Raw genomic sequence first — 24504 nt, 5'->3', positions numbered from 1 at the left:
CAGAGGGCAGTTGCAGATAAGTGGATCAACCTCCAGATCTCACCACGAGTGTCACGCCAGTGTACAGGGAAACAAACATGCAAAAATCGTTGGATGTGAGGTCCGCCAGTTATGCAATACACCGTTTTTCCCAGTACCCAAGCATGTTTCAGCACCACTGTGCCATCATCAGTGGGTTTTCGTTTTTATTTATTCTGCAGTGTCAACATTTTTGTTAAATGGTTATAACATATGTGCATTTGTAGTTAAAACAACAGATCATTTCTTTTCGTAAATCCCTTTACATTTGGTGTGCATAAATTTTCTGGATCACTTTTGTGTTAATTACTACAGGTAGCTTGTCATCTGCAACCAAACGATGTTGATGAGAAAGCTTTTTGATGGGAGTTAACCTACATTCTAGAATGTAATTTAGTTTAACTTTCGCGCCTATTTTCGTATTTACTTACGTTTTCGTGTGGCAAGCACTTCCATTCTCCGCATCATGCTGAGATGTTGTGATGCACACGTAACTATAACAAGTATTTTCCACAAATAACGTAGTAAAACACTTTTCATTACACCAGAACACAGTATGATTGTGGTTTGTTATGTGTCCCAGCGCAGTCAGTGTTCATTTGTTCACCAGAGTTCGGCGCCAAATTTGAATTTTGTTTGCATTTTATCTTTGTGTGTGTGTGTGTGTGTGTGTGTGTGTGTGTGTGTGTGTATGTGTGTGCGCACATAAACAGTATATCGTTTGCTATGTATTTAACACTGATATCAATTTTGCGTTGTGAGATCCTTCCTCTCCAAGCACAGTCTTTTTCCCACCAATTTTTATGTGAGGAGGAAGGCTAGGGGGACTGGGCTATTCCCCAGAGGGGGAAGGGTTACTTAATTTAATTAATTCGTCAGTTAAATTGATATCAAAAATGTGCTTTTATTGGCAAGGGGGAGGGTTGGGAAGTTCACAGAGGGGTATAGCAGGAGGAGTAGGAGAATTGAGGGAGGGGGGGAGGGTTCTTAGATGGGCAGATTATCCTCATGGTATCGTAAATCAACCCTCATGGGGTCATGAAGCACTTAGCTGAGTAATTCCATCACCTGTCACAATTTAATGAATTTACATATCAATTTGATATCAAAAGTGTGCCAGAACAGACACTGTCCTACTATAGTCGTGGCACTGATTGTGAGAAGTTGAACATGGTAGGCAAGCTAGAAAATCTTAAAAGGGAAATGCTAAAGCTCAGTCTAGGTATAGCGGTCGTCAATGAAGTGAAATGGAAAGAAAATAGGAGTTTCTGGTCAGATGAGTATAGGGTAACAACAGCAGCAGCAGAAAATGGGGTATGCGAATAAGATTTGTTCTGAATAGGGAGGTAGGATAGAGAGTAAATTACTGTGGACAATTCACTGATAGGGTTGTTGTCATCAGAATCGACAGAAAATCAACAGGGACAACAACAATTCATGTATAGATGTCAATGCTGCAATCAGAAGATGAAGAGGTAGAGAAAGTGTGTGAGGCTATTGAATGGATAATTCAGTACGTATAGGGAGATGAAAATCTAAAAGTCTTTTGGGGTTGGAATGAGGCTATAGGGGAAGGAGTAGAAGAAAGGGTAATGGAATAGGAATGAGAGAGGAGAGGGACTAATTGAATTCTGCAGTTTCAGCTAGTGATAGCGAATACTCTGTTCAAGAATCACAGGAGGGGAGATATGGGAAGATTCTATTTACATCATAGCATAGTCAAGCAGAGATTCTGAAATCAGATACTGGATTGTAAGGCTTACCCAGGAGATATAGACTCAGATCACAATTTAGTAATGTAGACTGAAGTCAGGGAGAATTAGTGTGAAAACAAGCTGGATATGGAATACTAACGAATAAAGAGATACACTTGAGGTTCTTGAAGGTCATAGATACTACTGTGGGACGTTCAGTTGAAGATGAATGGACATCTCTAAAAAGGCTAATCACAGAGGGAAAGAAAAAACATTGATACAAGAGAGGTAACTGCGAAGAAATCATAGGTAACAGAATAAATACTTCAGCTGATCGCCAAAGAAGGAAACACAAAAATGTTCAGAGAAATTCAGGAATACAAAATATAAGTCACTTAAAAATAAAATAAATAGGAAGTGCGGAAAACTAAGACGAAATGGCTCCATAAAAATTTGAAGAAATCGGAAAAGGAATCATATTTGGAAGGACTAACTCAACATATAGAAATGTCTAAAAAGCCTTCGGTGAAATTAAACGCAAGGACAGTAACATTAACTGTGCGGTGGGAATTCCAATGTTAAATGCGGAGGACAGAACACATAGATGTAAAGAGTATACAATGAAGGCTTCTATGAGGGGGAAAGCATGTCTGATAACGTAATTAAAGGAGAAACAGTAGTCAACGGGGAAGAGATAGGGGATCCAGCACTACAATCAGAATTTAAGAGAGCTTTGTAAGACGTAAAATCAAATAAGGCAGAAGGGTAATGTAACATTCCATCGGAATTTCTAAGATCATTGGGGGAAGTGGCAACTAAACGACTGCTCACGTTGGTGTGTAAAATCAGACTTTCGGAAAAATATCATTCATACAATTCCAAGGATTTGCAATAACCGACAAGTACGAGAATTATCACATAGTTAGCTTAACAGCTCATGCATCAAAGTTAGTGATAAGAAATAATAGACAGAAGACAGGAAAAGATAACTGGGGACCTTTTAGATGACAATCACTTTGGTTTTAGGAAAGATAATGGCACCAGAGATGCTTTGTGGTTGGGAATGGAAGCAAGACTAAAGAAAAATCAAGACATGTTCATAGGATTTTTCCATCTGGAAAAAGTTTTCAACAACGTCAAATGGGGCAAGCTGTTTGAAATTCCCGCCACTATATGAAAGACAAGTTGTTATTTAATGTTGTTACAAAAAATCTCGAAAAGCACTTGGTCAGTTTACGTCTACTTTTTACACGATACCATTAAACTTTCGGACGGACATAGACTACAAATTTTTTAAAAACTATATAAGGCATATAAATATATCGTATATAAATATATGAATGGGAATCGTTGTTAGCAAAAATCTAGACAAGTTCGTGACCGATTTACTTCAAATTTTTTCACGGTACTGTAATAAACGTTTGGACAGACATGGGCTACATTTTTAAAATTTATATGGTATATAAACATATACATAGATATACTATACAAGCAGGAAACGTTATCAGCAAATATCTCGAAAAGTTCTTGATCAGTTTACTTCAATTTTTTGTATAATGCTCTAATAAGCATTCAGACAGACATAAGCTATGTACTTTTTTAAATATGTGTGGTAGGTAAATGTATAAAATATACAAATTGGAAACGGTGCTACCAACAATCTCGAAAATTTCTTGACCTATTTACTTAAAATTTTTAGCCGTTAATCTAATATATATATGGCTATAACAAGTAACAAGCTTAAGGTCAGTGAGATGACTGAGGGGCAGAGAGGAAATGGAGATAGAGAAAGGGGAGAAAGACACGGGCAGAGAGTGGAACAAGGAGTAGGTCCAAAGAGAGAGGATTGAGAAGGAGATGGCGAGAGATAGGGAGAGGAGGAATGGACAGGGAGAAAGTGGAGGAGGTGATGTAGAGAGGAAAGGGGAGCAGGAGTTCAGGAGCACTAAGAATGGAAGACAAAGAACGAAGTGTTCGGACTAAAAAAGGTGTAAAACAGGGATGTAGTCTTTCGGCTACTGTTCAATCTATACATCGAGGAAGCATAAAAAGAATAAAAATGGAATTAAAATTCACGGTGAAAGGATGTCAATTATAAGATTCGTTGATGACATAGCTATCCGCAGTGAAAGTGAAGAAGAAATACACGATTTGTTGAATGGAATGAATAATGAGTACAGAATATGGATTGAGAGTAAACAGAGGAAAGCAATGAGTAGTAACAGAAACGAGAATAGCGAGACACTTAACGTCATAGAAGGTGATCACGAAGCAGATGAAATTAAGGTATTCTGCTACCTAGGAAGCGAAATAACCCATGATGGGTAGAGCAAGGAGAATGTAAAAATCAGACTAGCACTGGCAAAAGGGTCTTTCCTAGCCGAGAGAAGTCTACTAGTGCCAAGTATAGGTCTTAATTTGAGGACGAAATTTCTGAGAATGTACGTTTGAAGAACAGTTTTGTATGGTCGTGAGACATTGACTGTGGGAAAACCAGAACAGAAGAGAATCGAAGCATCTGAGATGTGGTACCACAGAAAAATATTGAAAATCAGGTGGTCATATGAGGCAAGAAATGAGGAGGTTCTCTGGAGAACTGGCGTGGAAGGAATATATGGAGAACACTGAAAAGAATAAGGGACACGATGAAAGGACATCTCTTAAGACATCAGGGAATGACTTCCATGGTGCTAGAGGGAGCTGTGGAAAACTGTAGAGGTAGACAGAGACAGGAATACAACCATAAAATAACTGAGGACGTAGGTTGCAAGTGCTAAAAAGCTAGCTCAACTGTGTAGACCTCATTAGACTAGCTCTATGCATCATATAGGCACGAAAAGGGGTTCGCTACGCTGTCAACTACCTAGTTTCAAGTACTTTTCAAGGTCATACACATTTACGTAGATCATCGTAAATAGGAGACATTTTAGGACTTTTGGTAGGGTAACGAAAAAGAAAGCACAATATATTGTAGTATAAAAACATTATTAACTCTTGCATGTACATTTACAAACAGAAAACAAATCTTTCTTTATTTGTATTTTGTATAGTTTTAATAACACTTAACTCAGTTTTTAGCTTATAATTTAAAGCTACATCTGAATCACACTACCTTCTACAGCCAGTAATCTGACAAATAAAAAGAAGGAATATTCTCGAATTCTAGTACATATCTAATATTCTTCCTGTAAAATACTGGCAATTCCTCTGGTCCACATTCTTGCGTAATTTATGTATAGAACTTAAAGTTTACAGTTTTTTAAAATGAGCATCCGCTAAATGTTGGTCTTCCATTGGTTTTAAACTAAACAAATGCCTGTCGTGTTATTAGCGCACAGTATCCAGACTGCCACAGTGAGATAGAATATATTCATTCATTCTAAGCAGATCCAAATGGGAATGGAGGTTTTTAAAAAAATTTCGTGTATCCGTTAATATAATAAACATTCTCGATTCTATTGATTTCGACCAGTAGTCCAACATGTGGTCAATTGTAATTGCTGTTTAATGTAATTACAGTTATTTTATTTTCACCAGTCGTCGCAGCATTTTGTCATTCACTGTTTTTAAAGAAATATATAAACATTGGTTGAACAACTGCAGTAGCTTCTTCTTTTTCTAACTTCGGTTTATATCCGTCCTTTGTGGCGGTTATCTTCGCCATACATCTCTGTTTTCGTTTCTTGAGTTTAATCTCTTCCATTTCCAGTTTTCTTTTTCGTACACACACTACTGTAACTGAGTTCAGTGCGATACATTTACTCTTTTTATTTGGACTTGTGGGATAACACTGTCTGTGGGTGCCAGTCATAACTCGGCAGCATCCCTATTTGAAGATATCGTGGAGAATAATCTCGTGGATTGAGAGAAATACGTTTCTCCTGATTTAATACAGCACCTCTTTATAATCCTACGGTGTCTATGCTGGACTCAGTGTTAAGAATCTCCATGTAGTTTACAGGTAGATAATTAAATCTGTATGCGGACAAACCATATTTTATAAGATTTTCTCGGTGTTAAGTGTCAGGAAGATTTATTTGTACATCAGTAAGTGTGCGGGTATTCTTATCATCCCAGCAGATAAACTGCAAAACGTTGTTAAACATCACACAGCATCTGTTCTGTAAGTTACTTGTTAGCTGCCACCCCACGGCTCTGATTGAACAGAGCACAGCGGAGCAAGTTGTAAATACGGTTTGTTAGAGTTTAATATACTTAAACAGTCTTGCACAGCGTCAGTGGCACATCCGTTCTGTAATTGTATATTATAGCTACCAGTACGGCGATACCATGTTCTTTAGCCAAGGAGGACGTAAGAGTTACCCATAATCGCATGTCTGGAAACTTAATGAAAGCTGCAAGGTGGTTACCGATAACTTTGTTACCGATAACTTTTGATTTGACATGTAACTTTATTATTCAGTATATCCTTACTATGCAACTGAAGCCCATCCACTTTAAACAGTGTGTTCCAACTGCCTTATTGTTGTCCACAATCACGTTGCTTTTTCCCTAGCAGTCTCCGTCCAGCAGAATCCGTGGTTTGATATCAGTAGTCGTACATCTCCATTTTATTAAAAATTCAGGCAAAATCTTCCGTTATGTCCGAATCCAAAAGGTAACAGTCGTCGACGTGTAGTTGTTGCATTATTTTAGACAGCTATCCATTCCAGCATCCAGTTTAACGTCGGATAATTCGACTTTTTATGGTATAACCGCAGGATGGTTTCCAGGGCATCCTTACCGATTTTTTCCAGTATTATTTTTGCTGTCAGGCTGTCATTCCCATGTAAAGAAAAAGGCATCTTAGCTTTGACATTATGTCTCACAGTGACGAATGTAGAGAATTTACTGTGAGATAATAGCTAAATAATCCACACATGCCCTTCTTTAAAATTACAGACCCTACCTTCTCTAATTGCTTCTGACAATTCACTAGCTCACACACTTTAACCACTTTAACCGTTGGCTGAGAGACGTATTGCATTGCGATTCTCTGAGAGCAACGAGACGTCGGCATGTTGTCGTGAACATTAGGCTAGAGGCCTCATAATTGGATAAAAATGTGGAAAAAACGAAAATGGGCCAAAAATAAGTAAAACTGTGAATGAATGAGGGTACTTGCATATCTGCTTCAATGTGGTCTCTGCTGGTGCCTCGAATGAAGTAATATTGAACGGTTATTAACAAATAACCATAGCATAGAATTCAAGTAGACATTTCCTATCTCTCTCTCTCTCTCTCTCTCTCTCTCTCTCTCTCTCTATGCAGTCCAGCTTCAGAGTGACCACACCCAGCCAAGTGTCTCAGTTATAAAAGACGCAGATGTGAAGGGGTTGCTTCATCTTCATTGGTAAATATGGAAGGGGAGGGCAGGGTAAGAGAGGGAGAAGAGTAAGAGCTGGGGGCTCCATTGGGTGACATTGATCAATTCCTGGTAATTCCCCTGGAAGGAAGGAGTAGTGGTGGCCAAGGAGCACCACATCTGATAAGATCATTATCTCGGCATAAACTCTCCTTGATAACCTACTGATTATCAGTTGCAGTGATATCACATCACTATCCGTATGGAGAACACATCTGTGAGCTGCCAAGATCATCCAGTCTTTTTCCATGCCTGTCAAGGTGCTTTGGAAAGGGTGCTCACTGGACGTGATGAATCGCCCTACGTTTACGTGTGTTTGAATACCCACTGCTATCCTACTTAGATGTACTACCACCATTTAACAGTCCTGTACTCTGGCAAGCTATCTGTTGTTACAAGTGGCTTGAGAAAATTACTTTTTGTGCATAATCAAACAACTTAAATTCATCGTCTTTTTAAGAATGGGGTAAGAAACCCCGTGCCTACTACCACTGAATTCGTAAATGTATATGCAATTCGAATCTGTGATTGTAACAGAGCAGTTTTAATTTTACTTCACCCCCTCTATTTTTACTGGAACTAGGCTGGTCCATAATAGAGAATTCGACATGTGCCCTACACGTCTCTGAAAAGTCACTGTGTTCACTACTTAGGTAAGCTTTGTACTACTGTCGGAATATTATCACGGAAATTACTCATGTTTCAATGAAATCCAGCACAAATCACTTACAGTTTCTCATCGTAGTACAGGAAATTGTTAATCTCAGTGACTTTTGTTGGTATTGTTTCCCTTGATTGTTGTAACTAATATCATTTCTTGTACTGAACCTTATTTCACTACTTTTGAAACTAGGTGAGTACCCAGTGTTGACTGTGTATGCATTCACATCAATCTTCCATTAGTCTATCTTCTTCTTCTCGCATTCTCCGTCCATCTCCTCCTTCACTCTCCCCCCCCCCCGGCCCCTCTGTCCATCTCCACAGCCTCTCTCTATCCACCTCCTCCACGCCACGCCTCTCACTCTGTCCATCTCTTCCTCCCCCCCTTCCCCTATGTTGTCCATCCTCCCCATTTCTCTGCCCAGCTCCTCCCCCTCTCTGCCCATCTGTTCCTTCTCTCTCTCCCTGATGGCCTGCTCCTCTTTCTTTTCTCTGTCCCTCGCTTCCTATCCCCTCTCACTGCCCGCTCCCCCCTCTTCCCTTTCTCTGCCCATTTCCTCTCCCTCCTCTCTCTGTTCAGTTCCACCTTCCCCAGCTCTCTTCCTATCTCTTCCTCCTCATGTCTTTGTCCATCTCCTCCTCTTTTCTTTCTCTGTCCTCCTCCCCCCATCTCTCTCCACGTTACCACGTTCAGCCCAACAGGAAACTGATGGTTCTAATCTCCACGATATTTCTTTCCAAGCCGTAGCTACATGTATACAAAATTTGGCTGAAATCCTCCCAGAGGCTTATGATGACGTTTGTAACCGTGGGTTTGCCCGCGTACGCACGTCAAATATATTTCGCATGTGTTTAACATATTTCATACATATCTGAACACATATTTCACCTGTAACGAATTTCCACTCAACTCAATGGTTCATGACGTCACATCTCCTGAAGTATGTGCTTTACAATGATATAATTTTGCGGGTATATCCAGTGGTATATGTGACTACTGTATCCGTAATTTGTCGTAAATAGAGTTAGTACTAAAGAAGTAACAAAATAAAAACTCATGCATGATGCGTCAGTTCTTCAGGTATCTCAGTGTTTATATCATATCTCCTGAACTATGGGTCATGTCATGATATATTTTTCTAGGTTCATTCAGCGGGATATGTGAATACGGTGAGCAAAATTTGTCGCGAATACAGTCAGTAGTAAAGAGGTAATAAATTACAACGTGATGCTTCATGCGGTAGTTTCACTGCATGAATATCGAAAATGTAGTAAGACATGAAGTTTTTTCATAATTTTGTGGCGTTTTCAGAGAGAAAAAGCTTCGTAACCGTTCGAAATTATATGTAAAATTTGTTACAAGTCATTAAGAGCTCTTAATCTCTAATAATAATAGCTTAAAGTATGGGTGTCCACGTGTCTAGATTATACTTCTTTTTCACCGCCATCTCTTTGATACGTAGGTGCCTCTTATCCCCGCAGCGATTCTTTCCAGACAGCAGGTGATATGTGTACCAAGTTTGGTTGAAATCGGTCCTGTGGTTTGGAGGAGATGTGCAACATACATACGTACATAGATATACAGTGTATGTACATCCATTTTTAAAATATGTGTGGATTCACAAGTCTTCAACATAACTTTGTCCTGCTATGACTCTGGCTAGATCTCCTCACGCTGCCATGTTCGACTCTGAACGCTCAACTGAACCGAGAAACTCGCACGCACGCTCGAATATTGTAAAAACTGCCCGTTGTTAGCAAGACAGCGCCCAGCATACGTCCGCCTCCCATTGAACTTGGCAACCGGCAGAAATGATACCTTGACAACTTGTTGCTGATTAATTGCTGATTAATTAATAGTCGCAAATTAATTTTGTTCGAGAGCAAGGTTGCTACGAGTCCCGATTTTTACGGGATGTCCCCTATTTTTACAGCAGAAACTGATGTCCCGTTTTATTTGCCCTTTTCCCTTAAAATTAGATGAAGTCATGATTTGTATAAAAGATAAAATTTAGGTTGCTGGTTCTGTCATCCGGTAAATGACAGTATTCTGTTTAATAATATTGAAACTCTATAGTTGAATGCCTGAACTTCTGGAACAAAAGAAAATCGTCCGATATGCAACGTTTGTGGTTAAGCAGCAGTCTAATATTGTTCGTGTTACGTTTAAAATGTGCGGTTCTAACGAAAATGATGGTGTTTCAGTTTCACCAGAAACGAAGGACAAGTGCAAACGAATGACTTGTCATCAGATATTTTGGGAGGGATCTTATACTTCGGTAAAGACGGAGGACGGTGTATAACGGAATCTCGAGGAGCTTTCGTCGCGAGCGGTTGCAGACCAACTGTGAGTTATCAGCTGCTATCAGCGTCTCCTAACGACCGCCAGCGCGTGATCGTCCGGCACGTGTCGTGTGTCTGCGCAAACCAGCTGCCAGGCTCCCTTACCAGATGCGTCCTGGAAATGTCGCCGAGGTTCGTGGTTATCAGACCACTGCACGAAAACTGTGTTAGTGGGTGTACAGGGTGACGCCTTGATGCGAAAAGATCGCCTACAGAAAGTACAGACATTTCTTCATCCTAAATCAATAATTAAGACCTTTGCTTAAAGGGACGAAGGCGGAAGTGCTGTGGTGGGACAATGAGTGCTGAATACAATTTGACAAAATGACAATTTCGAGAGCAGTCATATGGTGTACAAATATTTTATTTATTTGTCTTGATCGCAAACTTCTTTGAGCAGAATTACGGTTTTCGGCTTTGCAAGAGCCATCTTCAGAATGATCGATAGAAATACTAAAAAATATTATTAGCTTACTGGCTATTAACTTGACAGATTAAGATTACGAACATTGATAGTAATATAAACACGATACACTTCTCATTCTGCTGCACTGCAACAAGTCACAACACTGTAGATATGAAGTGTCAGTATTGCCAAGCATACTTCAATCGGTTATATAGAGGATGCAAAGCTATCATGGAGGTTGTTCATGCATACACTGCATTCATATCGTACAGATAGCTATAAGAAGTAATTAAAACAGGTTGATTTAAAAGTACAATTATTTAAAATATTTTCATTTCTAAACAAAAAAAGTAGCTATGTGAAGAATCCATTTGTCTTCTGACAGTTTATAGCTGATTAGAATGTAACAAAATGTTCAAGAAATAAAAATCCACCACATCGAATATCAGTGTGTAGCTAACAGAGACTAACTTGGAACTAGTAGCAGCTTGCGCCACCTAGCGACAGTTGCTGCACTGCGTAATAAATTATGCAATATCTCATTTATTAATATATTTATTGGTTACTACTTCACGAGCGAGGTGCTGGGGCTAGCAGTGTATTTAACACTAAATTCTTCTAGAATCTACATATGTAAATGATGCTCTAAGCCCCCCCTATTCTAACTCCGACTTTTGCTGTTGCACATGGATTAAAAAGATACGTGAACTGACTGTAATCAACCCTGCAAGTGGAGAAGAAAAGTGTTTGGCACCTGCAATAATTTAATTTGATAAATAAGTTAAATAAAGGAAGGTTTCATTAACGTAGTGACAAATGATAGGGTTGCTCTACCGATTAAGAGAATGAAAGTTCTGTCCAAAATAACAATATGATTTATTAAGACTAAACACAAAATAATAAACAAAAACACATGAAACATTTACAATACATCAAATTGGCTCAAATTGGATACTCAAATAAACGCTGTGAAGGTGAAGTTGTCCCTAAACTAGATTGTGACGTTTATGACGAAGTGGTATGTGGAGCCAATTCCTTGCAACTCAAAGCTTAAGAGAGACACACAGCTAACCCAACATTAATTGCTGCTACATTAGTGAGAACTCAGACAATGAACACCCAAGATAGAACAAAGTTAGAAAGGACGAACAGGCGCACTCTACTGAGCTCTGATTATCGCCTAGCAAAAATGCCTGCTTTGCCGGTGCTGCAGACGTACATTACCAAGCTGTCTTCTTAGCTGCAAGGACACAATCTGGCGTACTGGAAGCGATGGCTGGTTGCTTCGACGTCCCGTCGTGGTGATGATAATGTCGTGAGTATAGCCCGAAACAAATTGTCCTGGTCTGGTTGTTCCAGACTAATGACTTCCTATCAATACAAATGTGCCTCTGAGGGAGACGAAGAAGGTTCGCCACCCAATCACTGATGGTACAGTGATTGATTTTCACAAGCGAAGTCACACAGTAACTCCGATACAGTCAACTTTAGCCAATACTGCCCAAGACAGACAACATAGGCCGCTTGTACGCAGAACGCTCAATTGCCAACTGTACTCGGAAAGTTACATTGAAGTCGAAACTTCAGCAACTTCGTTAAACAGTTACAATCAAATAAAAGTATATTAGACAGCCAACGGAAGGCAGGCTGTCCAGAGCAGCGAGATCTCAGTGTTGTAACCTACTCCGACTGAAAGGCGAGAGCCGACTACCCCACAAGAGCACCCATACAAACCGAACACAGAACATTCCTGCCCCCACGACAGTGGCCGTGGTTAAACGTTCCAATCAGAAACTCGAAAACCGGAGGAAAATTCCACTCTATTGCCAAAGCACTACCATTTCACCAATGGAGATTCTTGGCGCCAATTTCTGCGCCGATTTTGCTACGTCACGGAGCTATGCCCTGAGCAAGCCAATCACAGTTACGATTTTGCAGAAAACGCGGGAACTGCCTGGGAACACAAGTCATTCCCACGCCTCGCTGGTTGCCCGCCATAAAGTGTTTTCGCTAAGTTTCTGCAAAGTAACGGAATCTCTAGCCCAGCCGCTCCTTCAGGACCCTGCGGGCGTGTCTTTTGACAATGTCGGCGTCTGGAAAGCGTTCACTCGACTCCCTCACACCCGTTGGCTTAACCCTTTCAAGATCAGCAGAGCCCACCTGTCACCGGACCACCCGGGTGACGAGAGACGCAGCGTGGGAAGTCCGCGTATTAAGGAATAGCGACTTTTCACCACATGCAATTAGAGAGGAAGATCGAATTACTTAGACTAAGATGGAAATATGAGAGGGGGCTTCTGCCACCTTTCATAGCCCCTACGCCATTTTAGATTGTAATTGGTGATCGGTTGGCTCTCTTAGGAGCAAGGTAGTCAGTCAATCGCCCAAGAACAATCTTGCAAACTGACTCCACATGCCGCACTCTATAGAAAAAAAATCACTGCAACAGAAAAATGCAGCTCAAAGAGGAAGGATTATTTATGATGTAGCCAACTTCACCTTCTTAATATGGAACTCTAACACTCACATCACACATCCATACCCAGGGAGCCCCTTCCAAACACCGATTCACACAGACATTCACGCTCTAAATATGCCCCATGCATGTGAGCCAAATATGGAGCAGTTTATTCTTTACAATCAGAGTTGGAGTGCTCCGCAATTAAATGCCCAAGATGTTACGACAATTTCAATCATTAAACTAACCTGAACTCAATCACACATGATAATATTTAAGTTAACAATCTCTTTGTGAGCTTTCAGAATCTAATTACAACTTCCGATTCATTCTGTCTCCTTGCAGCAATAATAACCTTTACAAAATGTTCTCTGAACTGATGGTCCATTCACAATGACAGTGGTGGTATCTGCTTCAGTTTATGGGGACTTTGGGCACACTGTTTACATACACACAACAAAAAAATACAGAATACAAAAAAAGCATGGTGTAGAGAACAATACAGTAATTTGTAATTTGCGCACCCTACTCTATCACTTACATAAGAATTACAGTGCAAATTGACAAACACATACAAGGTATAACATACATTACAAAAACAACACTACAGAAAGAAATTTAAGAAAAAAAAACAAGGTCCATGGAGTGTAAAGTTGTGCTTGCACATTGCACAATGTTCACGGCTGTGCTGAGAATGAGGCACTAAATTACATTGTTAGAAATATTCGAAGCACTTCACAAATTCGTTAGTTTCTCTGAGGGGGTTGGTATGTTGAGTCATATGCATTGATGCACGTGGTTCCATGTCTTGAGCATTGGAGGGGGTCTTTTGGGATGGGGCCACAGTACTGACATCACATAGGGCTAAACGTCGGCTGTTGTTGCTACGTTGTTGCAACAGCAATAGGGTGTGTTGAAGCATCTGCAGTACGCTGTTGAGATTGCGGCAAGACCAACGCATATGATCATGGCAGTATGGTAGGAAGACATAGTGATAGGCTCTCCTCATGTCGATTAATTGTCTCTGAGGTCTACTAGTTGGGATACATCACTAGTCCAGATCTCTTCTCTCCCTGGGCAGTACTTTACATTTCCCAATATTGCAGTTCGACGAGGGATGATGGCACGTGGAGTGACTCCACAAGTGTGTGAGGTCATCCAGACAGGATCGAACTAGGAGCGACGATTGCTTCAGCTGCTCTCTACGTGAGAGGAGAAGTTAGAAATGAGACAATTCATTTGTTAGAGTTTGTGGCATGATACTGCTTTGTGTATGCAGATTGGCCAATGCTAGTGAGTTGTCAAAACTCAAACAGGTGAGTATATAGCGTCCCTTTCTGTCCTGAGGCACATGAGGCGTAGGTTCTGACACCTTATGTGATCTTCGTGTACTCACGACAACGTGGTCTGCCACAGGGAATCCCTCCAAACGGCAGCCGCGTTCGGAGAGCTAGCTGGCTGTTGCGTGTTGGTCGCGTGTCAGTGTCAACGGCCAGCCACACTTTCGCTTGTGGCCCAGCGAGGGCTGTCTGCCGCCTAATCCCTCAGGTATACAGCCCTGTGACTGTCAGCTTGCAGGACCGGACGCTGCCGCACCCTTCTCGTCAGGTGGCGCGCTGACGCTCCCCTTGTTGCAGGTAGCTGATGACCTCTTGTTTTTTGTTGCTCCGGCCGGCCTCTGCATTGCCACGATTCCCGTCATCTGCACAGTTCTGACAAAAATCTTATGCCTAACTTTTTCACATGACCTCCTGTGCATTAATAAATTTACATAACGATACATTGATGGTCTGTCATTTCAGACTTATTTTAATTTTATAGTTATCAATCTATGGCTATCATTATAACAAAATCTTGGTATATCTAATCCAGACATGAAAATAATCTATCTTGATATTTGTGTAGAGACCGATCTCACTACTGTACATGGTGTGTGACGCTATATTGGATGAACAACTAAATGTGCGGGCCCGCACTAATATTACTATTACTTACATAGAGCGACAGTAGACATGCTCAAGAATTAACTACCATTTGCCAACGACCTACATTCTATGTCTTTTGATTAAATTATGTTGTTATGAAGGTCGAAGTTTTACTGTGCTATAAAGAACATGCAACTATTCTACTTTCGCTCGCCCGTCGTTCCTCCATCTCGGATCTGTGGTTTGGTGACCTGAAAAATAGCACCCCAACAGGCGCGCGCCAAACACTTGTGGTAGAAAACCACTACAATATTAAGGATATAGTTATTGTTAAATCCTAAAGTTTAACTTATCCTAGTATATGGTACTCTCTCCCTCTTTTTTTTTTCAACACTCTTACATAATTCCTGTTACGCTGAGATGTCTCGTTGCTCGCTGCTATTGACGACAGTGATGTGCGCGCCTTGCGACATGGCCTCCGAGTTCTCACTACGCCTCACTGAAACTCCATAGACTAGGTTAGCCATGGCTATACATGACAATAAATTTATAGTTGCAACTTCTTTTTCTATGTGATGCAGTTTTCGCTATCAAAGCGCCCCTTTCCAGAGGCAATGTAATATGACCAAGCCAGGACTGGTTCCTGTTGTGGATTCAGTCGCCCAACACACGCCAGCTACACAGTATGTCACGAATCTCCAAGTATAATTCCTTGGTTATTCATCTGTGAAAGTCACGAGCAGCACGCTAAATCCCCAACCAGCACATTGGCATGGTAGGCTTTATGCCGCCTTTCTACCGTCTAGGGCACCATTGGAGTCAAACGCTCACAGGTTCACCCCGACTTGAAAGACAACGATGCTGGTGCATCACTGTAAAAACTATACTGCCCATATTCATCCTCGAAATCACGCAATATACCACAATCTTGCAGTGCACTGACGCGTGCCTGCAAGCATTGGTATGAACGTCTCACGAACTGGTTGTGGCCGCTATGGAGCGTATCACGACTTCTCAGAACGCTTCTAAGAGCACGTTCCTGTATGCGCCCGTTTGTGCGACATCTTGTCACTCATCATTATTCCTTAACATGGACACCAGATAGGAAAGGACAAAAACATTGCTCATGGAAAGGTAGTGTCTCTTATCGCATCGACAGTGGAGATCGCGAACATAAACAAAAAAAAGTTAGCAGCAGTAAATTCTTATGCGAGAAAACGCAGCGTGTTAATACTTTAACAATCTTAATCTGTTAATGCAACGATTATTGTTCCCCGAAGAAAGGTTCATATATTTGCTTATTCTACTATGTACACCACTTAAACTACTATTATTCTACGAACTTCTTTGTGTGAGAGATGTGGTGGAGTCCTTTGGACTAGCGCCAATCCCTTGTCAGACTCCCCCTCCTCTGACGTGCCTTAGGATTTGCAGGTCTAATTTCAATCTCCTGGTTCTCCTGTTGTCCTTGCTTTCGCTCTCTCCAATTACGGTCGCTTTGCCGTTCGTTATTCCTCCTGTCCCAGATTCCTTGTCTAGATTGACCCTGTTCCCTGACGTTCTGGTTTCCGTGTCTCTGGTTTCCATAACCTTGAATAGCGTAACCTTGATTTCCATAACCCTGGTTTCTTAACTGACCAGTGCGATTATGCGATCTGTTATCTTCCCTTGCTGGCCCGTGGTATTTGTTATTTTGTGCCTTCTTCCTGTCCTTTGCGTCTTGTTTATCAAAGACTACTTCGAGTTCGCGCATTAGACTCTTGAATGCTTCTATGTCAGATCCACACTTCCCGACAAGTGTCTTTTGATACTTAACTGGCAATTTGGAAAAGCAAAATTTAATGATTTCTCCGTTGCTATATGGACTATCTAAAAACTAATTGTTCTTGAGTAAGTCATCAAAAAATTTGATTGCGCTCCTATGCCCGGACACTTCCAGTTCAGGACAAAATATTATTTCCTCTTTAATCCTGTCTTGCGTTTCCTTTGACCAGTAGGTTCGTAGGAATGCACCAACAAATTCCTGATAAGTCCGACACGTCGCTGCCACACTCCGCATCTTTTCCGCGGCTTGGCCTTCGATGTGTCCACACATGAATTCTAATTTTGCCTGGGTTGGCCATGACGACGGTAATGAATTTGTAAACTGCATCACCCAGCTCTTCGGATGCATCGACCCTCCATTATCTTTGAACTTCTGGAATTTTAGTATCGACAGGAAGTGATTCTGATCAAAATCCTGTCCGATCCTCGAACTGGCGTTGTCACTCGTTTCCGATACTTGCACGTCTGCTGAGTGTCCTGATCTATCTTGCTGATAACTGTGATGTGCTACCTCTGTATCACAGTGGAAGTGGCACTCCGAATTAACTCTCCTAAGTGGGCTACAATTATTGGAGCTATTACTCGCTGTTTCTGCGTGTGCATTGTTAGTTCCGCACTCTGTCACTGGGCTAGAGCACGGCGGGCTTTTCCTCGGAGACACAATTCTGTGTACTCCATCATTGGTATCCGAACGCGCAGTGCTCGTGCGCCCGTTTCACTCTAGTTTTGCTATCCGACTCTCTACTTCTTTCATTCGTTTCGTGATGTTCGTAACCGCAATATTACCTTGAATTTTTAAGACCGCTAGGGATTTTGAGTGGGCTTGTGTCGCACGTCGCAAGCGCCCTGCGAGTTGAGAAGTTGCTTTTGCTATTTTCATTGCCCCTGTTGCTGCCGTTTTGGCTAGGCCTGCTACTTTTTGTGCTACCATTGATATTTGTTTTACTTCTCCACATTCTTTCTTTATTGTTAGTAATTCCCCTCGAATTTCTCCTATATGCGAAATCATTCCCTGAGTGTCCTTCTTACGCTGTTCGTCAGCTTCTTCCTTCTCCTTCTTACGCTGTTTCTCATCTTCTTCTATCTCCTTCCTGCGTTGTTTCTCATCTTCTTCCTTCTCCTTCTTACGCTGTTCGTCAGCTTCTTCTTTCATTGATCGTAGGAAGCTCAGTATTGGGTTAATGTCATCATTTTGATCCTCGTCACACATGGGTGATGTAACTTTGGACACCTGGGCGCTAGAGCTCTGACGTGACCGAGCTGGCCTCAGTCTGCACTCGTTCGTTTGATTATAAACTTCTGCTGCCGTCTCGACCTGTGTGCCTGTCTCTGTTTCATCCTCTACCTCACTATCATGGTCGCGACGTTGCTCTAAGATCGCGTCCAAATCACCTTCCTCATCAATGACCCTGTCGTCCGGTGCTGCTAAAAATGTGCCCATCTCATCTCCGAACCTATCCTCGTCAGTAACCTGCCTCTTATCCATTATGCTATTCTCTTTTGTTTTAGTTTCGCTCGCTAATAGTCGTGCCTTACTTCTCGTGATCATTCATGAAAAAACAAATTTATCTAAAATTCACAATAAAAATCATCTACTCCCAATATTTTTCCACATAGACATAAAATTTCAACAACGCCGTTTCAACGCTGTAACTACAAGCACGATTTGTTGTGATACAGAAACTGCACACAAACCCGACAAAGTGTGATGTGGTATGGACACCACACCAAAGAAACACAAAAAACAATAAACAAACAAAAAATATATACACTGAAAACAAAAACTGAAATCATGCGCCGCTAATAAAAACTAATCTCGGAATGACAACAAAAAGAACTTGGGTACTAATCATTCAAAAAAAGTAGAGAAAAAAATTTGAATTTTCCTACTAAGAACACTGTTAGCTTATCAGTGATTCACAGGAAAGAACCGAGGCTAAGGGTCGCCATTTTATGCGAGGTGCCGGGGTTAGCAGTGTAGTTAACACTAAATTCTTCTAGAATCTACATATGTAAATGATGCTCTAAGCCCCCCCCCCCCCTATTCTAACTCCGACTTTTGCTGTTGCACATGGATTAAAAAGATACGTGAACTGACTGTAATCAACCCAGCAAGTGGAGTAGAAAAGAGTTTGGCACCTGCAATAATTTAATTTGATAAATAAAGGAAGGTTTCATTAACGTAGTGACAAATGATAGGGTTGCTCTACCGATTAAGAGAATGAAAGTTCTGTCCAAAATAACAATATGATTTATTAAGACTAAACACAAAATAATAAACAAAAACACATGAAACATTTACAATACATCAAATTGGCTCAAATTGGATACTCAAATAAACGCTGTGAAGGTGAAGTTGTCCCTAAACTAGATTGTGACGTTTATGACGAAGTGGTATGTTTAGCCAATTCCTTGCAACTCAAATCTTAAGAGGGACACACAGCTAACCCAACATTAATTGCTGCTACATTAGTGAGAACTCAGACAATGAACACCCAAGATAGAACAAAGTTAGAAAAGACGAACAGGCGCGCTCTGCTGAGCTCTGATTATCGCCTAGCAAAAATGCCTGCTTTGCCGGTGCTGCGGATGTACATTACCAAGCTGTCTTCTTAGCTGCAAGGACACGATCTGGCATACTGGAAGCGATGGCTGGTTGCTTCGACGTCCCGTCGTGGTGATGATAATGTCGCGAGTATAGCCCGAAACAAATTGTCCTGGTCTGGTTGTTCCAGACTAAAGACTTCCTATCAATACAAATGCGCCTCTGAGGGAGACGAAGAAGGCTCGCCACACAATCACTGACGGTACAGTGATTTCACAAGCGAAGTCGCACAGTAACTCCGATACAGTCAACTTTAGCCAATACTGCCCAAGACAGACAACATAGGCCGCTTGTACGCAGAACGCTCAATTGCCAACTGTACTCGGAAAGTTACGTTGAAGTCGAAACTTCAGCAACTTCGTTAAACAGCTACTATCAAATAAAAGTTTATTAGACAGCCAACGGAAGGCAGGCTGTCCAGAGCAGCGAGAGCTCAGTGTTGTAACCTACTCCGACTGAAAGGCGAGAGCCGACTACCCCACAAGAGCACCCGTACAAACCGAACACAGAACATTCCCGCCCTCACGACAGTGGCCGTGGTTAAACGTTCCAATCAGAAACTCGAAAACCGGAGGAAAATTCCACTCTATTGCCGAAGCACTACCATTCCACCAATGGAGATTCTTGGCGCCAATTTCTGCGCCGATTTTGCTACGTCACGGAGCTATGCCCTGAGCAAGCCAATCACAGTTACGATTTTGCAGAAAACGCGGGAACTGCCTGGGAACACAAGTCATTCCCACGCCTCGCTGGTAGCCCGCCATAAAGTGTTTTCGCTAAGTTTCTGCAAAGTAACGGAATCTCTATCCCAGCCGCTCCTTCAGGACCCTGCGGGCGTGTCTTATGACAATGTCGGCGTCTGGAAAGCATTCACTCGACTCCCTCACAGCCGTCGGCTTAACCCTTCCAAGATCAGCAGAGCCCGCCTGTCACCGGACCACCCGGGTGACGAGAGACGCAGCGTGGGAAGTCCGCGTATTAAGGAATAGCGACTTTTCACCACATGCAATTAGAGAGGAAGATCGAATTACTCAGACTAAGATAGAAATATGAGAGGGGGCTTCTGCCACCTCTCACACGTATGTTTGCTCTCTATTTTTATTTCTATTACTTATTGCTCTAATCACAATTTAAATTGAAATGTGGGTAACAGTCATATGCAATAGTATTAGAAATTATATTATCTTATTGTTTTAATTTAGGTACAAGTTTATTGAGGTACTATTTGTCTACTTACTCGTAGTGATACAAGTTACACGACAAGCTGGTTTCGGCGATCTGCCAGTATTAAGTGTACTTGTGAAGATGGTACATTACGTATAATATTGTTTCTTGCATCTGTTGGTCTGTGTCTACATATGACAGCTTTTGGTTACATCTTAGCTGATATGATGTGGGATATGACATGGTCGATATGGCATCTTTACTTTTTTTTTACGTGATATATTAAAGTTATTTTTTGACAGCTTCAGTTCCAGCGATGCCGTGTGTTTACAATGGTATTTCTGTTCAGCGGGAAGTCAGTGATTACGTTTAATTTTTCTGAGATAGTATTTTTTTAGTTTTCACGTAAATGATAAGTGTTCATGCATTCCGTTTTGCTATCATTCTGCGCCGTTGCAAGTTCCAAAAGCCCAATCTCTTGCTTTGGACGTCGTGTCTAGTCGTTTGTTGCTTGCAGAATTTTGTTAGCCTCTTCCATCTTTGGCGAAACTGCCGCACAATATTAAGTTCCGAGAGCTTTTCTTATTTTTCCCGGGGTCACCAAATATGTAAGCAACAAATTAAACCCACACACAGCTTTGCACAAAATGCTTTGCTTTTCCAACTCGGAAAACTAACAGTCAAAGACTAAAAACTTAAATGTAACGTCCGCTGCACTTGCATAAAGTAAACGAAGCACGCATCACTGGCTACTCCCACGTTCCCACACAGCCTCCCCCTTCCCCTCCCCCCTTTAAAGTGCGGAGCACCCGGGATAGATGGGTACTGAAACTTGACTTGCCTCCCTGCTCTCGTACGGACGACTTGTTGCTGCGAGGATGAGGGAACCGACGTGGCTATTGCGTTGTGGTTCCATGTCCTCTTGCCATGGCTTCTTCTGTCGTATCAAGCGTAGTGAGTTACAAACATTGGTCCTTCTCAAAGTGTAGAGTGTCAGTTGTCCAGTTCTGGTAAGACCCATGCTGGTTTTCCCCTCTCTATGAACACACTGATAGTTTTGTCGTTCAGTGTGGTGTCTGTAGTACGGGTGCAGCGTCGTGCTATTCTATAAGGTTAAGTATATGGAGGTTGTAATGGCGCTCTAACTGAATCTGCGCGGAGCATAACATGTGTACAGTCTGCCAACACCTTATTCACGAAAACTGGTCGCACATCATGTCATTGCTTTCACATGCTCGCGGATTTCACGTATTAGTGATGAGAGGTTTATTGGCATTGGTGATGCGGCGGCGGTTAGGTTATCTCCCTGGATTCTCAGTGGTTCCCCATAGACCAATTCCGCCATTGAGGCACCGATGTCCGTCTTGTATGCGGTCCGTAATCCAAGGACAACCAATGGTAATGCTTCTGTCCAGCTTCTCTGACGACGCACGAGAGTTGCCTTCAACGTCCCGTGCCACCTCTCCACCATACCATTGCTCGCTGGATGGTAGCTTGTTGTATGGTGGTGCTGGAATCCACTAGTTTGTTGAACAGGCTAGACTCGAGCTGGCAGTTTTGATCTATTGTGATATGAAGGAGGCACCCAAAGCGACCTAGCCATTGAGAGACAAACGCCTTTGCAACCGTTTCTGCCGCTATGTCTGTGATCGGAGTGGCCTCCGCTCATCTCGTGCATTTGTTACCACTGTTAACAAGCCATCCGAAACTTGGAGTGGACCCACTAAGTCCAGATGGGCAAATCTTGCTGGTAATCCTGTGAAATTCCCAATTTCCGCGTGAACGTGTAGTCCTACTTTGCAGCGTTGACATTGTGGGCATGCGCGAGTCCATTCCCTCACGTCCTTTATAATTGAAGGCTCTGAGCACTATGAGACTCAATTTCTGAGGTCATCAGTCCCCTAGAACTTAGAACTACTTGAACCTAACTATCCTAAGGACATTACACACATCCATGCCCGAGGCAGGATTCGAACCTGCGACCGTAGCGGTCACGCGGTTCCAGACTGTAGCGCCTAGAACCGCTCGTCCACCCCGGCCGGCTTTTAATTGATGGGCAGACGAAATGTGCTGTCAGTAACTTGATCGTGCCATTTGCCCTAGGTGTGCTAGGTCATGAACACTGTCAAATGCTGCCTTACGAAATTGTTGTGGAATGTATGGGCGCGACTTTTGCCGTGATACATCGCAGCATAACTTAAGCCTTCTTCCTGGCACGAATATCGGCTGTAAGTGTAACCCAGTTTTGTGGTCCGTCAATAACTTCTGTAGAACAGCAAAAAATGTAGGTGTGAGCTTGACACTGTCTGGAGTTTGACCTCTTCTTGTGACTGGTGGACCTGGTGGATGTCTGCATCTCCAAGTAGTCGAGTAGCCATATTTTCCGTAACTTCTTGCAGTTTCCTGGTCCCCTCAGCGATGCCCGGTTTTTGTCTGTAACCTGTGGCTGCACAGCTTAACCTCGATTCTTCTAACCGTTCCGATGAGTCATCAGTGTCTTCCGTTGCAGAGGCGGCAGGTGACGCCACGTGCGCTACGAGCGTCGACTGTAAGAGTAGCGAAAGCTCTGTCAGCTGTTTGCAGTTGCTTCTCGAGAGACTGTCCTTCGTACGCAATCAACGTCAGTTGAACTTGATGAGGAAACTGCTCTCGCTAGACGTGCAGTAACAATTCAGTGGATATCGTGCTTGCATGGACTTCTGTACCCGCGTTTCTCCTGATGCATCGCCCGGGAAAGTCGATGTTCAGGTATTTCATGCACCGAGCGATCAACGCCGTTTTAAGTGTGGTGTATGGTGTATCATCACATCAGAGACTATCGCTGTTGCCCTCTGATACAGGTTGCTAACAGCGACAGTGAATTTTTCGCGGTCTCCGGTTTTGCGTCGTTGCACGAAGATATTCTGTATTATCGCAAACCATACGTCTGATTGCGTAGGCGTGAACGGAGGCGCTCTTAACTGCAACTGTGGAACTGTTCATAGCGGCGCGTCCGTGCGTGTAAAATCCTTGGCATGTGAGTATGCTCGCGGTGTGGCTGCTGCTACCAGAGTTTGCAAATTCCTGGATTCCGTTTTGCTATCATTCTTCGGCGTTGCAATCTCCAAAAGCCCAATCTCTTGCTTCACACGTCGTGTCTCGTCGTTTGTTGCTTGCAGAATTTTGCTAGCCTCTTCCACTTTGGCGAAACTGCCGCACAATATTAAGTTGCGAGAGCTTATTTTTCTCGGGGTCACTAATTACGTAGGCAGCAAATTAAACCCCCATACAGCTTTGCACTACATACTTCATTTTTCCAACTCGGAAAAGAAAACAAACTGAACTAACAGTCAAAGAGTAAAAACTTATATCTCACGTCCACTGCACATGCATGGAGTAAATGAAGAACGCATCACTGGCTACTCCCACGTTCCCCAGTTCTATTGTTTTGTGTTTGTCGCGATAATTTACTCTTTTTCTTTAATAGTGTCAATAAAATTTTTGAGCTATTTTTTATGTTTATTTATTGATAAACAACAGAATAATATCTTCAATTTTTCAAATCCAGACATCTACAAATTTTCTTGTGACGACTGAAATAAATTTTATATCGGACAGACACGCAGGAATTTAGAAATCAGATTTAAAGAACATAAAGAAAATTGTGAAAGCAACCAAACCACATTTTACTTGCATTAGAAAGCCAACAACGCAAAGTAGCAAATATTCAAAATGCTCTAAAATATATCCAAAGAGCCTAAAGGATACACAATGAACATTTTGGAGGAAATGATAATTTACACTCATATAGAATAATGCCCAGAAAATCCTCAAAGAACAAACAGATTTTAAACATGAATATTGAAATTATTAAAGAAAAAGGGTAAATTATCACGATTAACACAAAACAATAAAATACTTATCGTTTACGTAAAAACCATAAAAATACTATATTGGAACAATTAAACGTAATCACTTATTTTGCGCTAAACAGAAATTCCATTATAAGAGCGCAGCAGCACTGGAGCCGAAGCTGTCAAAAACTAATTTTACAAGATCACGC

Source organism: Schistocerca cancellata, chromosome 9 (genome assembly GCF_023864275.1).
Source record: "Schistocerca cancellata isolate TAMUIC-IGC-003103 chromosome 9, iqSchCanc2.1, whole genome shotgun sequence".
Taxonomy (NCBI): domain Eukaryota; kingdom Metazoa; phylum Arthropoda; class Insecta; order Orthoptera; family Acrididae; genus Schistocerca; species Schistocerca cancellata.
The sequence above is the reverse complement of the archived record's forward strand: the minus strand, read 5'-3'. Positions refer to the sequence as shown.